The sequence below is a fragment of the Manis javanica genome, chromosome 12 (assembly GCF_040802235.1).
Source record: "Manis javanica isolate MJ-LG chromosome 12, MJ_LKY, whole genome shotgun sequence".
NCBI classification, from domain to species: Eukaryota; Metazoa; Chordata; class Mammalia; order Pholidota; family Manidae; genus Manis; species Manis javanica.
In genome coordinates, this window is record NC_133167.1 from 57314468 (window position 1) to 57327372 (window position 12905).

Below are 12905 nucleotides of genomic sequence, written 5' to 3' on the forward strand. Positions count from 1 at the left end.
CCTAAACCAAAGTCCATTGTTGTTTGGACATATCATGGCTCTGATTAGCCTGATTTTTATTGCATATTAAAAATTTCGAAAACATTTGTCCTAACTACTGCAAAGCTATAGTCATTAAAACTGTGTGATATTAGAGTAGGATCAATATATCAAATAGATAAATGAAACAGGAGAGAGAGCCTGTAAATGGAGCTATGCATATGCTACAATTTAGTTTCTGTCAGTGGTAACATTGCAAATCAACGAAGAAAGGGTAGAAAATGAGCCCACCCCATGGAAAAAAATAAAATGAGATTCCTACTTTATTCCATGCACAAATATAACTTCCAGATAGATTAAAGGCCTAAAAAGTAAAACACATAAGTCTAAAACTATGTGGAAAAAAAATCTCTGGTGTAGGGAAGGTTTTCTTTAACAAGATCCAAAAAACAGACACTATAGAGGAAGAGGTTCTTAATTTGACCATAGCAAAATTTAACTCTTTTATATGGCAAAAAAACAAATGAATAAACAAATGAAACTGTTTATAAACAATGTTAAACTAAAATTGAACAGAACAAATAACTTTAAAAAATTTGAGATATAATGGGCATACTTATATTAGTTTCAGGGGTGCAACATAATGATTTGATGTTTGTTTATATTGTAAAACGATGACCACAGTAAGTCTAGTCACCACACAGTTACAATTCTTTTTTCTTGTGATCAGAACTTTTAAGATATACTCTATTAGCAACTGCAAATATGTAATGCAGAATTAACTATAGTCACCATGCTGTACATTATATCTCCAGGACTTATTTATTTTATAACTAAAAGTTTGAACCTTTTAACCCCCTGACACTTTTCTTTAATAAATAAATGGTGAGAAAATAAGGGAGGAGGGCTGTTAGGGATGAAAAGAGGTTGAAGAGATACAGCAGCCAAATGAAAGGTGCAGATCTTGTTTGGATTCTGATTCAAAGAAACCATCTTGTAAAAGGATGTTTGTGGGTCAACTGGGAAATTTGTGTAGTGACTGGTTATTAAGTGATCATAAAAAGTTATTGTTAGTGTTTATGGCATGGTAATGACACTGTGGTTACTTTAAAAAAAATCTTTATCTCTGAGAGATACTACTGAAATATTTATGAATGAAATGCTACAATACCTGGTATTTCCTTTAAAATAATCCAGCAGGTGTGTGGAGAAGAAAATGGGGATGGGTGTGTAGATAAAAGATTGCCATGTTCTTAATTATCAAAGCTGGGTGAAGGGTAAATGGAAGTTCATTAACTTCTTTTCTTGTATTTGCGTTTGACATTTCCATAATGCTTTCTTAAAAATAGATGTAATGGATTTAAGACTATGTCTGGCCTACAATAGGCACTTAATAAAAATTATCTGTTACTATTATGCTAATCTTTTAAAAAGACAAGTGACACAAACATTGCTGGTGGGGGTGTGAATTGGTATGGTCTTTACAGGGAAAAATTTGGTAATACCTATTTTTAAAAAAGGTACAAATTTCAACTTAGTACTTCCACTTCTGAGAATTTATCCTATAGGTATTTATATATGTATGAAATAATATATGTGTAAGAGTAGTCACTGAAGCACCATTTTCAATAACAAAAAATTATAAGTAACCTAACTGTCAATCATAGGAAACTGTTAGAGATCCAGACCCATCAATACCAGAGAAAAATCTGGAGCCAAAAAAAAGGAAAGAAAAGAAATATAAACTAACAGAGAATGATCTTTAAGCTATTTCTAAGTGAAAAAGCAAGATGCAGAACTAATATTATGCTATCTTACAAATTTATAAAAAGTAACTGTAGAGGAACATATAAACCACTTTTTGCATATGTACAGAACTCTCTGGAGCGGTACACTAGAACACTTTTCTCCAGGAAGGCAAACTAAAAGAGGAAGGGGAATAGCTTTATAACTCTTTGTAATGTTTTACTTTGTGAGTATATTACCAATTCAAAATAAGAAAATACTTATTTACAATGCATGTAATATGGGAAAGACTACTATCCAGGGTACAGAATCCTAGCAAAGTTGTAATAAGCAAACAATAATCTAATGGAAAAATAAACAAAGGTTATGATAAAACTATTACTGCAAATAAACTTGTGAAAAGATAGGTAAACTTACTAATAAGAAGATAGTAATAATTTCTAAATGATAAATAAAACCAGTACTTAGCCATTATTTTTTAACTATCAAATTAGAAAAAAATTAACATCCAATAATATCATGGTTTGGCCAGCATATGGGGAAATGGTCCCATCACATCTGCTGGTGGGAATGTAAATCAGTATAGTCCTTTGGGAATCTTTTGGCAATACTGTAGTAAAACAGAAATTGTGCATACCCTAGGCCAGTAGATTCCATTATTGAGTATGCTTCCTGCAAAAACCCCATGTGTGTACAAAGGGACATGTACAGGAATGTTTGTTGCAGCATTGTAGAAAATAGTGAAAAACTCCAGAAAGAACGTAAATATCCATCAGGAGTGGATTTGAAATGTGATATATACACAGCAAAAAGGGATGAACTAGATCTATATACGTCAACATGGATAGATCTCCAAAACCTCATGTTAAATAGGAAAAAAGAAGCCAGTTGCAAACACTATAAAGAATGATGCCATTTATTAAATAACAAGACAAATATAGAAAGTAATACTACCTATTACTTGTGGCATGCATAAATGTATAAAACCCATATACTTTTAATAGACTGGAAGGGCCCACATCCAGCTCAGGAAAGTGGTTACCCTTGGGCATGTGGGAGGGGACTGGTTGAAGAGGACAGAGTTTGGAATCTCAAGTATATATGAAAAAAAGCAAACTCTGGAGGAAAATATGACCAGATGTTAGCAGTTGTTATCTCTGGGAAGTATGAATGTGAGAGTTTAACTTTTCTGTATCTTGTCAATTTCCCAAGGAAAGGGGAGAGGGTGGGAGAAAACTTTGTCAGGGGAAAAGAATCATACACATTTCCCTTGGAGCTCTGGAGGGTTCTAAGCAACATGCATTTCCCTTTGTGAAAGAAAGCAACCCTGTGTGAATGCTTGATTTCCTCTGGAACAAACGTCTGCCGATGACAGCTCATTCCTCTCTTCCTGACTCCTCAGCCTGCTCTGTACTGCGGACGATTCCAAGAGCACTCCTAGAAAAGCAGCCACTTCTAACACCAGAGGTTAAGGGCCAATCTGCCCACATGGGACAGTGCTTGACAAGAATCAATACTTTCAGTGAACATGACTTGCAGGTTTCCAATTCTATTCTGTGTGTGTATATTATTACTATTATTTATTATTGGAAAAATTGCTGTACATGGGGAATAAATAATAGAAAGTGGTCTGAGATGTGGAACCCAAACCAAGATTATATGTGTTTTAAATGATGTTCTGAGAAAGTGAATAATCCTCCTAAATTTTTCCAAAAGAAAAAATTTCCAAAGATTATTCAGAAATTATCAGAAAGGAAATCATTTCAGATAATGTGACAACTTGATCAGTATACATATTTGGTAGTAAAAGGCCTTCTACTTATATGGACTCTTTCTCTTGTACCTATGAGTAAGGTTGACCTTGAACAGTGGTAAAATGACACCCCAACTCATGTTATATAATGAGGGCGTGGAGTGGGAACAACTTGTGTGTTAGGGTAGAAGGATTGGGTCCAGGCGTGGATAGGAAGGGTGCAGAGTCCTCTCAGAAGAGGAGATTTTGGAGTCAGTGGGCATTAAATAGTAATTTTTTTATACTTTGATAAAGTACTAGCAGCTTATTGCACCAGTTGACTGCCACCAAACTGTGCTGTCATTCCCTCAGTGGCAATGACAGAACTGTACATCCGTTCTGTGTGCAGAAGTGAGACTTTCTTATTTTGACACCTCTGTTTCTGTGAAAGACAAAGGAACCAGATTGGAGAGGATAGTCATCAACTGGCAGAATCAGTCAAGAAGAGCAGCAGCACCAATGTGCATCATTTGGGAGAGGTGAAGCCCTGACAAGGCCCTGGAATTCATCGGGAAATGTTAGCCTAGTTCTTCCTCCCTTAGCTTGGACAACATCTGATCTCATTTCCATGCCTTCTGTATATCCAGTCGAAGGGAAACTCACTCCTGCTGCTGATCATTTGACCTCTTATAATGCCTCCTTACTAAAAGAAAAATAGTATGTTAGCAACCATAGAGATTCCTATATGCAGAGATAAGTCTTTCCTTCTTAAGTATTGATTTATTGTCTTTGACTGTTTTGGATAGGGAATGGCTGATTTTTAACAAGAAGATAAGCTTACAGATGGAAATTCTTTTAAGCCATAAATACCACTAACTTGCCTGGTCCAGGGAAGTTCAAATAAAGACACTGGGATTTAGCAGCTGCTGAAATGTTTTCCTTCTTTTCCCATTGGCCAAGAGAGAAACATGCCCCACCGTCAATGGTGTAGGCGCCAGGGCCTGACCTAGGCCTGGATATGTAAACCATTCAGAGCTGCTCTTGCAGAGAAGGAAGACAGAAGCTGACAAATTGGTCTACACTAGTTGACCTCTGAAGGGGAAGCGTAACTTTACCCAGCAATCTGACTGGTTCCTTATCTGCTTTATTAAGTATAAACACTGTCCTTCTTGAGTCCTCCCTGATTCTCTTAGCAGGCTCCAAGGATTAATTCTGGGTTGTTGGCTGAATTTACCATGAATACTCTGCTCCCCCAGATTGTTTCCATCTTCTTTCTTAGTCTCAGGCAGATCCTGGAAGATACCAACTCCGAGGACCAGCGCAGCATCTTGCCCATCCTTGGACCCACCACGTGTGGAGCACAGCACCTCCACGTCATAGGTCAGCAGTACATGCTTATCGACTGGGTACCTCAGAAGTCTCAGAGCTGCCTGCATGCTAAGCACCTGGGAAAGCTTTAAACAACAAACAGTAGAAGCTGCGCCCAGGCCAACAGAATTCTGATCTCAGGGTCTGGAGCTCCAGCGCTAGAATATGTGTGAAGCTCCACAGGAAATCCTGGTACATACAAAAGTTTGTGAACTACTGCAGTAGTTAACCTGCTGCTCTACATTTGCTTCCAAGTTTGAAAGAAAACTATTTGAATTCTTTTGAGGACAAATACCCCAATCACTGAGAAGATGCCTGTGCTATTATTATGTCCAGAGAGTAGAATAAGAAGGGCTGCCCATACCAGGCAAGTTACTCCGTGTCTCAATTTCCTCATCTGTAGATTGGGAAGGATAATAGTGATGACCTCTTAAGGTAGTTGTAAAAATTAAGTGAACTGAACTGTGTAAAACTCTTAGAACAGTATTTAGTATAGAAGTATGGATAAATAAAATTCAATGTGAAGAAGAGGGGGCTGTGTGTGTTGTGACCACTGGAGCTCTCTCCTTTGGTTATTAACCCCCGTTTCCTCCCAGACTCAGCTCCTGGGATGGTTTTGGACTCCAGCCTCTCCTTTGCCCCCTCCATCTCACCTCTTGCCAGGTCCTGCTCCTTGGATCCAGTACTGTCTGGAATCTGCCCCTTCCTTTTCATTCCCTTGCTCCAATTCCAGTCCTTGCTCTCTCCCCCCTCTTTCCTGGGTTATAGCCACAGAACTGGTCTTCTTTCTGACAGTCTGGGTGACAGTCACCTCTGTATGGTTCCCAAATAGCCCTAAAGTCAGGCTGTGATCTTGGTGCTACCAAGCTTAAACCTCCGTCTGTGTCCTCATTGCTTTGAACATTCAAGCCCAGGTCGTGTGAGCAGTTTACGTTCTCCAAGCCTCCATTTTCCTCCTGTTTAAATGGAGATCACCTAATAACACTTTTTTCTAAATAGGGTTGTTGTGAGAATAGAAAAAGAGAATTCCTGTAAATAAAGCTTCTAGAAATCCAATTGCATATAATAAGGACTCGGTGTAAACTGTTATTACTACTATTCTTACTTGGAAATTGATTTCCAACAACTCTTTAGCCATTCTAGCTGCTGGCCTTTGGAAGTCCTTGCTGTTCCCAGACTACATTCTGGATCAGGCCTCTGTTCTCACTGTCTCTACCCTTGAAGTACCTGCTACTCCTCTCTAGGTGCCTGAAACCCACCAGTTTTAAAGGGCCACCTCCTGGAAGTTCATTAGTCCCTCTTTGACTTTGCTCAAATGCCTCTTCTTTTAAGACAGGGGTTCTCAAACTTTAGAGCTCAGACTCTCTCTCTGCATTCCCAACAACATGCACATCCTAAATGTGCAAGAGGTATTTGCTTCCAAAGTTTGTCATTTTGTGAATGACTCTTACCCACTAAAACACGGACTGAGGCTCAGGGCCTGCCAACTGACTCTACCTGCCTCGCCAAACCAGAGCGCTGAGGTGTGCCGGGTACCCGCTATCACACATTCCAGCCATTCCTTCTCTGAAAACTGCTTGTGCTGGTTTGGAAGTTGCTTGGATCATTGCCTCTAGAAATTGGGTTCTTTTCTCACTTTCAGCATAAATTTTCTTTAAGGAGATAATCATGAGAGAGGAAGTGGCCTCCTGGAGGAACATATTTGACCTTAGTGAAAAGCCCTCTGTGTTTTTTCTGCCATGCCTGCTTACAGGGTATGTACAGGTATGATATACAGGATATCAGGACAGATACTGATGAGGTTAAATAATTAATGTATGTGAATGTACTTTGTAAGCTCTAAAGCACTGCAGGAATATAATTAATTATGTTTCTAATTACAGGTAATGCAATTATAATTATAATTACTTGGTAGGTAGAAGCAGAATATATATCCCATGCCTGTTCTCTAATAGGGTATCCTTGGTGAGGACACCAATTTGTATACTTGTGCTTGACTCACTGTCTCTGACTTTATTTTCAACATTGGGGTATATGTGAGACTTCAGCTCAAGGACTTTTGGTTGTGTTATATAAAATGGGAAAATATGTATATTGTGAGGATGGGAGACCCAAACCTCAAAGTAATGTTCTTTGGCACTCATCTATTAGGTAGATAAAGTTAAGAAAGTTTACTTATTAATTTACTTATACGTAGCAGTAATACTTGAAGAGATCCTCTAGTTAAACAAACATATACACATGAACATCTATCATTTATATGGTTTATGTATATTATGTTTATGTATATTATTCAAAGTGGCAGTTATTTCCAGAAATCCACTAGAATCTAATACAATCTAAAAATGGCAAGCAATTGCTAACTTACAAGTCAGCTTTACATATCTGACAATGCTTATTAACACTAAGCCAAAAATGTAACACTATTTTGCTTCTTCAGCAAAATGAATAAGGTCGATAGAAGTGCCAGGTAGTTTAGTTCCTTCTATTAACATGCTTAATCTTAAAAGAATGATGGTGTTTGGGCCCATGTTCTGGAGGAACAGTCATATTTATGCCCAAGAGAGGCATTCTGAGGTTTGGAATTCTTATAGTTCATGAGAGAAATCTACACTGTTAAGATGTAACACTACTAAAGCCATCATTTGTGTTATTCCACATTTGAAAAGTCAATACAGTGGCAAGGTCTTTAACAGGAAAATTCTTCTGGTGTCCTCCTCCTTGAAATGGCAAGATTCTACCTGAAAAGCTAAACATCACATTTCTTGGGAGTCTCTGAACTTCTGCGCTTGTTCCTATGCACTGTTAATTGTTGTTAATTTCTAACACCTCATTAATTACTTCCATTAAAGATGTGGGAGAGGGAAATGCCCTTCACTCATGGGTGGTTGTATGAATATACCATTAATAATTACAAAAAGTGTGTTACTTTAAAAGTGAAAAGTGAATTTGAGCCATTTGTGTGAAAGAGAGTTGCTGTGTTTCTGATGGCCTGGCTGTGACACTCTGAAACCCTGCCCCTGGCAGCGTAGGTGGGGACACCCAGAATGACATGCTCATGGCTGAGAAGCTGAGTGTCCTTTGGCTTCCTTAATGACTGCAGCATTTGCCCCTCAGAACATGGTGTGCTTTTCAGAGAACCTTTTCTCTTTACAGCTTTTTCTTCCTTTGCAGAAAAGCCTAGAGGTGGAACAGTTTCTTCCAATGTCACAGCCCAATTCAGTTACTCAATTACTACTTGATGTGGAGTTCTGGACTCCCACTCCCGTTCAGCCCACCAGACCGTGCCGGGAGGTCGGCGCCCGAGTGAGGACACGGCTACTCCCACCTCAGGCTTTCACAGTGACAGAGCCAAGGCCATCTCACTGACAGTGGGCTCCCAATCTTTGAAAAATGCCTGGATTGCCATCTTTGAAAAATGCCTGGATTGCCATATAATGTTGAGATTTTTATTTAGTGCCTATCTTGAAAGCTCACGTAAAAGATTCTTCCCATATGTTTATAGGAGTTTTGGGAATTAAACATCATCTTGGAAAAGAAGTATCAGATATGGTCTCTAAATTTGACCAACCAGCAGAAAATGTTAGGGTGTAGACAAAAGATTTGGGAATAGTGGGTGAAAAATTATATTATGGGTGTAGATTTCAACTGTGAAATCCAGACAGCTTAGACTGTCTAGCTAAGAGGTGATTTGTTGCAAGGATAGTATTTTGAACTTAAGGGATCAGTATAATTCCTTCTCGCTGAATTGCTTGCTTTGCTGGTAACAAAATGGAGTTGCAGAGAGGATCAGGAGACCCCTTAGCTGTGATATGAGAAGTAAGAGAAATGTAATACTTAGGAAGCTTGTGTGGCTTTCCTGCTGTGAGTGCGCTCTTCATCTGGACTGTCGTCTCAATGACCAGGACACCTTCTCTTTCTGCTCTTCTTCCTCTTCCCCTTCGGCCCCCTTGTTCTTTTGTGTTAGGTGTGCTCGGAGGTCACAGGGGAAACCTACGCTTCCTAGAATAGACTGAGAACTATGCCAGGCAGCTCGGGGTGTCAGATGACCTCATGGACAAAAGACTAGGTTGGAAGCCTAAACAACCTGATTTTAAGAAACCATTTAACCTCCAGACCCCCATTTCTTCTCATCTGTAAAATGATGCACTTATATTTTTATCATAAAGTTTATTAGACAGTTGGATTCTGAGGTCTAAATTCCTCTGCAGTTTCTTCCTATGGTCTTACCCATTCCTTTCAATTGCTATATAATAGTCCAATAGTAACTAGTAATAGAAATGGTCAGTAGTCTAATCACAATTTCACATTCTGTTTATTCTCTCTTCTGTTACTGGACATTTAGGTTGCTGGATGTTTTTTTCTATTAGAAGTAATGCTACAATAACCATTTTAATACAGGTCGCTTTATATATGTGTGTGTAAAAATTTCTCCAGCTTTTTAATTTTACCAAATGCAGCAGAATTAACCTCCCAAGCAAAGACACTAATTTTTCGATCTTCTCCCTCCTTCTCTACTCCCATAAATGGCTATGGGGATTTTGCAACCTGATCACATCCAAAGCCAGCTAATGAGAAGCGAGTCCTGTCTTTGTGGATATGGGCCCTCAGCATCTCTGCTTACGTAGCTTCTTTCCAATTCTCCCCCCTCCAGCAATCCTGGGGTCTTTTCTTTGGTGAGAGGTAAAGAGAAAGAGGTGGAACTAGATTGTATTCATGTCTGCTCCCAGCTCTTTTGCCTCTGATGTAATAATAATGTCTTTATTTCCCTAAGGGGTTATGTTTTTGAAATATTCAAGTCAGAAAAAGAACTCTTTTTCTGTTTTATGAAGTTTAATCCCTTCTTTGAGTTAAAGAACAGAAACACATCAGCTGCTTGAATAGAGGAGGAGAAAGGTGAAAGGGCAAAAAATGCTCGAGAAAAAAAATTAGGTGATATTTAAAATTTTTATCTTTCAACATATGCACTTAACAAATTGACTTTATTGAAAACAATAAAATTACATGAAATCTGAACTGCCTGGGAAATCTAGGACTTTAGGGACATTGTTACTATAACACTTACCATTTTTGACTTGCTTTATGGGACAGCATTTCATTATTTGTGCGTGGGTCTTATAGTTCCTGTAGAAAGGCAGCAATAGAGAATTTGGTGAACCAGCTAGATAGATGCCCAGGCAGGGAGAAGAGAAGAATGAATCCAAGAAACACTTTAAAGGGGAAGAGATTGAATGAAGGGAAAAATGAAGAAGGGAAGCTCATGATTTTGTGTAGTTTACCCAAGGAAACAAGAAGAGTGCTTGTTCCTGTGATAAGAAATGGGACAGGAATGTAGCTTGAGATGAGAGGTGGAAGTTGATTAGTTTGAATTTGGATGAAGGGTTTGTGTTCATCCCCAAGAGATATTCACCCCAAGAGATCTTTCTTTTCTTTAAAACTTCAGCTGGGACAGGCAACACTTCTGCTATTACCATGTGATCCACAAAGATGCCCTCCTACTGGGTGGTACATTTCTCCTGCCCACACCAGGTTGTAGTCCTTGTTCTTCAGCCTGCCATGCAGCAGCTTTCTGGTTTCTGGTTTCATCTCAAGCCTGCACCCCTGAACTTTTCTTGAATTTGAGTGAGCACGTGCACACACACAAACCCACAGACAAGAGACTCTTGATGCCTACTTTCCCCTAGGAGAAAAGCTAACTTCCTTCCATATTTTTAGAACCAACTTATATTGATTTCACTTGTGAGCATCCTTGAATGGGGGCAGCCTTGCCACAATGCTTTTGTGTATCTCTGGAAAAATGAATTACTCCACAACCAGGTGAATATCCTATGGGAGGTTCCCAATTGCCATCGGCAGTGGAATGACTCATAGCTCAGCCATCTTATCCCACTGGTATATGGCTACCCCTTGCCGCATTTGAAATTTTGCAAAAGTAAATTATTCAGCGTATTTTATTCAGTGCCCCTAACTTCACTCCCCGCCACCATAGATACATCAGTACTGACTGCACCCTCAGTTCAGCCCAAACAGAGGCAAGCAAAACAGGGACATTTCTACCCAGTTTATTTGAAACACTATCTTATACAGATGACTCTGAGTCATCAGTGATGTCCTGTTTCTAGGACAAAGAATAATTGCTCTGACCTCATAGTTGCTCTTTTCAAGGACTCAGGCCTTAAAGGATATGAAGAGCTATTGAAATTCAATTATTTCTAGGTCCCCTGTCACTTCTTGTACTGCCTTTCAAATGTGTGATTTAGTCTATGACTATGTAAGTCACAGACTAAGTCATAGACTATGTGATTTAGTCTATGACTATCTAAGTCACAGACTAGTTTAAGTAATATATGCTTCCAAGATTATAAAATGAAGATTCAATCATTCCTTTATTTACCCTTTCAACCAAAATTTCTTGAGAACCCTGGCATGCTGGGCACATGTATTGGTGCTGAGTGTCTAGGATATCCCGGAGATGCCTTTGGAGGGAAACTTAGCTGCGAGCAATTGGCTATAGCTAACTTGAAACAAATTGACCATCTTTTATGTTGCTTTCTTTTCTCTACTTTTTTTTTTGTCTTTTCTGTATTTCTTTACCTTTCATTCTTTATCTTTCATTCTTTTTTCTTTTTCTTTTTTACTTTCTTTTTTTTCACCATCACACTATGCCATGTTATTTCTAAAAGGCCAAGCTTATCATCTTCTGTCTTCCCCACTTATTTCAGTAGCAATATTTATCAAGGGATGAAGGAAAACCATCACTCTGTCCAGTTCAGGGTCATTTGGCAATTTTTGGCATTTGAGAGTGTACCAAAATGATGAAAAAAATGTGTAAACTACTGAATGAATAAATAAAGCTATTGAAAAAAGATAAGGGTCTTATGAATTAGAAAGAAAGACTGTATTTTCTGAGCAACTCAACTTCTGGATTAGTCAGTTTTGGCTTGGTTTTGTTGTAATAAATGACCTCCAAATGTCAGTGGCTTAATACAGCAAAAGTTTATTTCTTACTGATGCTATACCTCCAACATGGGCCTGTGGAAGACTCAGCTCCACCAAGTCATTCAGGAATCCAGGACATTGGGTACTGTCATCTTAGCATGTTTTCAAGATCACTTCTGCCAGGAAGGAGTGAGCTGGAGAGTCTGCCACCGATAATCAAACGCTTCAGCCTGGAAGTGACGTACAGTATCTCTGCTCACAACAGGCAGTTCAGACAGCCTACATAAACTGCAAAGGAGCCAAGCCATGCAGCCTCCATATGCCTGGAAGGAGAGGTTTCCTGACTTGGTGACCCTTGTAGTGTCTACCACAGCACTCAGCATCAGCAGGTTTGAAATGAAGACTGTGGAAGATCCCAAATTCCTGGCTGCAGTACCTGAGGGCCAAGTGTAGAACAAATTGCTAAGCTGTGTTCTGTACCAACAGACCTCAGTCTTAGCTGCTCTGGTTGCTGTTTTTTAAGTGTGTCTCTCTGGTTACAAAAATCCATTATCACCTTATGCAACCTCTTCCACAGATCCTTGTACTTGAAGGCAGCATTTTAAATAAACCCATGCCTTTTCTTTTATCCAATAAAATGTCCATCTTGAAATACTAAGATAATTCATCCTACAGTTGGAATATTTCTTACTTTTCTTCTTTGATTAAGGGAGGCCTGGGGTTTGTGAGGCTTGGCCATTAGGCAGCACAGCTGTTCTGAGCCAAGATTGGGAGCCCATCCCTTGCCTATGACCGTGTGATGGAGTGAGGCTGCCAGTGAGCCGGGGTGTCCAGGATGACAGGACAACTCCATCTATTGTAGCCACCAACCTGAATACATAACCAAGTGTATCACCTCCCTCAGACACATTGTCTTAAAGTGAAATTAATTGTATGGGGTGTTCAATTATAAAGTCTTTTTGGATGGTTTTATAATGGCCTGGGGGTTTTCAGACAAGTGGCTTTTGGGCAGCTGTGAACTACATTCGGTGGTCTCTTCTGGACCACCTGGAATGCAAAAGATCAAGGTCCTACATGTCATCCATCTAAGAGTGGGTCTGTGCTCATGACTGATCTCTTGTTTTGGAGCCCAATCTAGAAG

At 39.2% G+C, this 12905-nt stretch overlaps 1 pseudogene; it reads left to right on the forward strand.

Moving 5' to 3' along the window:
• Positions 1-653: 653 nt before the first annotated feature.
• Positions 654-12905, forward strand: part of LOC108401356 (tissue alpha-L-fucosidase pseudogene) — a 31196-nt pseudogene continuing 18944 nt past the window's right edge.